The following is a 5,412-nucleotide window of genomic DNA, read 5'->3' on the forward strand; positions in this document are numbered from 1 at the left end:
CGAAAAGGCTATCACAGCATTAATGTGCAGGTAGGCCAACTTATGACATTTCCCCTCAAATTACATTGCTATAAAAGCAATCATATTTGTTTTAACATAGGGGTCATCATGGACCTTGCAATTGCCTGCTGTATGGCTACCCATGTACTGTACAATAACCATGACTTGACCGCAATTCATCTTAGATGATCTGTGACTCCACCTGCCTCATCACCAATATTGAGGCCAAGTGGCCGGGCTCCGTCCACGACTCCAGAGTATTCAGAGAGTCTGCACTGTGCAACAGCTTCGAGCAAGGTATAGCAAATATCATGTCATCTATAAATGCTTATTTCATGTAGAGGTGATCCAACATTGTATATTATCTACTATAGGTCATTACGATGGACTCCTAATTGGAGACACGGGTTATGCATGCAAGCCCTACTTCATGACCCCCTATCCAGAGCCAGCACCAGGGCCTGAAGCCCGTTTCAACGGGGCTCATGCTCGGACGAGAGCCCGGATAGAAATGACCTTCGGCCAACTGAAGGGCAGATTCACGTGTCTGCGCGGGCTGCGGGTGGCACCAGACAGGGCATGTGACATCACTGTGGCCTGTGCAGTGCTCCACAATATAGCAACACTGAGGAAGGAGAGGGTCCCAGTCATCCTGGACCATCCTGAGGATGACCTACAGCCAGTCCACTTGGACGAGCAGACCGGACAGGCTGCAAGGAACAGAATTGCCCACCATCATTTTGGTTAGGTGTTGAGTTCATTTAGGTTAATGTTGGACTCATCTTACGTATTCCTCTTTTCAGGTTTGCATGTTTAATCTATATGGTTCTAGGCTTTGCCACCCTCTTTGCTTTCAAGTTATACCCATTCATAGAGGAACATGTACAAGAAGAAGAAGAGATCCATATGTTGTACAATAAAGTCTTTATTTTTTCTGACTGCTGCCCCGCCTGCCCGCCTGTAAATGAAAGTGCACACAAGAAAGAATTTCAGTTAAGTTGCATTTCATGCCAAAGCTCACAAATACTTTAGGCAAAGCTTCACATGGTTACACTTACATCCAGCTGCTGATCAATCAACTCCATCTCCTTGTGTAGTTTCCGTATCTTTATCCGGCGGTACTCATTCCGACCCACCGTCTCAGACTGTAGGAATTCAACCTCAGCCCGCAACTTCCGCTTATATAGTGATTTGACACTTTCACGGTCGTTCTAAAGAAAGAAAATGAATGTGTGGCGGTCAGATGGCAACTAAACTCAGACCTCCCCTCACAATGTGAGGGTATTAAATGATAACTCACCTCCCCACCCCCAGTTCCAGCAGAGTGAGAGGGGCCTGCAGGCTCCGGCCGTGATTCAGTACCTGGCTAAAGGAATGCATTGATTTAGTCCAAATACCACTCACAAGGAGTGAGTTGGATAGGAGTATTAGTTTCCACAACTTGTTTTTACCACATCACCGGAACATGCAGTTAGGGTGTCCTCGCCATCGTCTGCTGGACTTTCAGTCTGTTAGTGAATTAGGAATTATTAGGAACTTTGGAGAATTGTCTTTGGTTCTTTAAAGGACACACACAATGAACATGTATTGATGGTTTTATTTCGGTATTCTACAAAGCAAAGTAGTAGAACCTTTTATGAAAGAGAGAAAATGACCGACAACGTGTAGGCTGAAGCAGAGGCTTATAATTGCTATATACCCTTTTTACATTACATTATTTACCAAAAACACCGACATAATTCAGTGGATGATATTGCAATGGTTTGGGATATTTTTCAATGATCTTCTGATTATTGATTTCTTTATTGCTAAAATAGAACCATTACACAATGATGCAGCAATATCAACTTACATCAGTGGTCTCCTCTGCATCAGCAGGTCCAAACACTGCAAAATGTGACGATGGTTAACTAAATGAATAATCATGAAAGAGACTCATAGAATGAAGTGCACCTATACCTCTGGGATGAGGGCTCCTAGGATTACTCCCGGAGGCGGAGGAGCTGCCCCCAGCTACACCCTCCATTATGGGTCTTCCCCTGTTGTGCTGGAGGGCCAGCTCCTCCGCAGGAGTGAAGTCAGGGGTCTTCGGCCCCCCCCCCCCCCCCGTCTTGGCCATGTCGGACCTCTTTTTGTTTGCTGGAATATGAAGGATCATACGACATTGACAAGCTGTTCAATGCAATACCATGGCACAGATTGTATTAATTCACTCACCATTCTGAATTATATTCTTATGTTTGGTTTTCACCTGCTCCCATGTCCGTTTGGACTCTGGGTTGTTTCTATACATGGGGGTTGAAAGCACTCATAATTATATGACAGTGTTGGTAGTACACCATAGCATATCATTATTGTAGGAAATTAATAAGGTGGACTCATGAATAATGTAAGAATAGAGAGGATCACACGCAATTTCATTTCACTGCTTCAATGTATTGAATGTCTGACCTAATACATATCCTCATATACGTATCTATTAATCCATATCAATTATATGAATACGCTTTGGGCTTTTGTATCTACTTATTCTGAAGGTTGTGATAATGAATAATATACATTTGCCCAACACTTACGCATTTAACGTATCCGCGATGTGCTGCCAAGCACTCTGCCTTGCCCTCGCAGCGGTGGCAGTGTTGGACTTTATATTGATGATGCTCTTGTGGTCTTCATAAGTGCGCATGAGCAATTCCTGCTCAGCGGGGTGGAAGTAATTTGCTCTCGTCGCTTTCGCCATTTTCGCTCTGACATCTGCATTTCTGCACTCGATCTCTGATGCCTTTTGAGGTGACGCGGCCACGCGCAATTATCCAGAGTCGTCAAGTCCGGCTTGAGTTAACGAGAGTCAATCGGCCTTCTTGGAACCTGAATAGCCTGGCTTCAATCATCTCGTTAACTGAAGCTGGATAATGACATCTTGATCGACTTAGTTGAACCACGTACAAGAAACAGGGCCCAGAGAAAGACTTTCGTCTTGTTTACATCAGGGTCCCCCATTTTCATTTAGTCTGCCTACTGAAAGGTATATATATTATTACAGAAATGTCTGCCTACTGAAAGGTATATATTACCTACTGAAAGGTATATATTATTACAGAAATGTCTGCCTACTGAAAGGTATATATATTATTACAGAAATGTCTGCCTACTGAAAGGTATATATATTAATACAGAAATGTCTGCCTACTGAAAGGTATATCACTCTACTTGGTCGGGGTCCTTCTGCAGGAATCACTGCGGCACGGAGGCAACCGATATATTTCCTCAATATTCAAATTTATTGAGATCAGATGCACCTGTACAAGGTGTACTTTTGCTTTTGATTCTTAAAGAGCCAAACATTGAAATTCATGGGCTTAGTTCAATTCAAAACTGCACAAATTATGTTTAAGGTAATAAATAACATGTTGCCAAGCTACATTAAAAAAATTTACATGGGTAGAGAAGGTGGTTATAATTTATGAGGGGCATTGAATCTAAAACAGTGCCCGTACGACTCTGAAAAGCACGTGCATCTCAGTTTGTGGGCTGTCCCTTTGGAATGGACTAGATGCCAGTATAAAGCTGAGCAATAATACAAACCAATTCAAATGCCGCTATAAATAAGTATTTTTGGACATGTACAAGAGAGAGGACTAAGTAATAAGGTGACTGAAGTACCTATATAAAAAATGTTGGCAACATGTTTTTTACTAATTGCCTTAGCCACGGGTGTCAACATTTTTTTTGTTCAGGGGCCGCATACTGCCGACTTTGATAATAATCCATATATAACAACAATATTTCTTGTTTAAGTGCAAATAAGTACAAGTACATTTAGAAAATAATGAGATTCAGATTCAGATTCCTTTATTGTCACGTTATTCAGTTCCTTACAGCAAAATAAGGGTGAAATTAATTTGTTGTGGTTCCTCAACCATAGCAGCATCCAATAATATAAATACAATAAAATTAGCATATAATAAAAATACAATAAGATAAAATATGACTAAAATAGAAGATGACTATATACAGTTTAAAAAGTGTGCAATGCTGATAACAGGATGTAAATACTATATCAAATTTAAACAACGCTCTCATAGATATCCTGGATGAAGGGAAGTTCACATCCACAGATCCTTTTGGGCTGTCCTCACCTCTCTGCTGTCCTCACGACTCTGCTGTGGACGACTCAGCCCTGCTGGTCTCTGACAAGAACAAGTTGCAGGTTGAAAAACCCCTCAGCTCGGAACTAGGCAAAATCTGCATATGGCTCGCTGATAACAAACTATCATTACACATGGGCAAAACAGAGTCCATTCTCTTCGGTTCAAATAACAAACTGAGCAAGACCGACGGCTTCTCAGTTACAGTGGGTGACAATATTGTCACAAGGAAAGATGAAATTACCTACCTGGGTTCCATCCTAGAGGCAAATCTTTGACAAAATGGCATCCAATGTAATAAAAAAAGTCAACCAACGAACTAGATTCTTGTACCGGATCTCCTCTCTGGTAAACAAGAATACCCTGAAGACTCTGGCAGGAGCACTCATTCAAGGGTACTATGACTATGCGTGCACCTCATGGTACCAAAGTAGGGCTGGGCGATATGGCCAAAAATGATATTGCGATATATTTTGGCTATATCGCGATACACGATATATATCGCGATATTTTTACATTTCCTCTAAATCACTTAAAATTGCTTGATTTAACCCTTTGATGCATACAGTCACACCAATATGATGATTATAATAAGTCCCTGCAACATATGTTTGCATTATTAAACCATGAAGATGCTTCAAAAAATTATTTAATGAAAATGTACTAAGAGTAGTCTACTGACACACTAATAAAAAAAATTATTTACATCTAAGACAATTTATATAAAAACTCTTGGGTGCCTAAGACTTTTACACAGTACTGTGTTTTCTATCCACTTTAGCCAAACACACACACATATATATATATATTCACACCCTACTGTGAGAAAATAATAATCACACACAAGGTATAATGGCTTATAGCAGACTTAATGATTTTAGAATATTTCAGATAATGAAATTAAATGTTTATATCATCAACTATCCAGTTAGTATTTATACTGTCTGTAACTGTTACGAAGGATCAGATTAAACCGAATATATATATTTATTACTTGAGATATATTGTATAGTATTTGTATATCGTCTGATATCCCTTGTATATTCTTTGTACATATACACGGAATATCCCTTTACCTAGTACAGACCATAATATTCGTTCTCCTATTGGACAGCGATCCCTTAGGCGCCACGGCCATACCCCCAAGGTCTAGTTCAAAGTCACCGCCAAAGACATGCCTGAACATGATCGGCTCTGCGCAAGAATACGAGACAGAAATAAGGCTGGTACTAGATTGTTCACCTAACGTATAAATACGGCGCAG

At 40.7% G+C, this 5,412-nt stretch overlaps 1 long non-coding RNA gene across 1 annotated transcript; it reads right to left on the reverse strand.

The window, feature by feature from the left end:
- Positions 1-1,082: 1,082 nt before the first annotated feature.
- Positions 1,083-1,481, reverse strand: LOC311246119. The gene is made up of 3 exons (XR_014620777.1): positions 1,452-1,481; positions 1,301-1,366; positions 1,083-1,211 (listed from the first exon to the last, which is right to left on the reverse strand). It is a non-coding gene; the product is annotated as an uncharacterized lncRNA (long non-coding RNA).
- Between the last annotated feature and the right edge of the window lie 3,931 nt (positions 1,482-5,412).

The sequence above is a fragment of the Notolepis coatsorum genome, assembly GCF_963971535.1.
Source record: "Notolepis coatsorum genome assembly, chromosome: 19".
NCBI lineage: Eukaryota > Metazoa > Chordata > Actinopteri > Aulopiformes > Paralepididae > Notolepis > Notolepis coatsorum.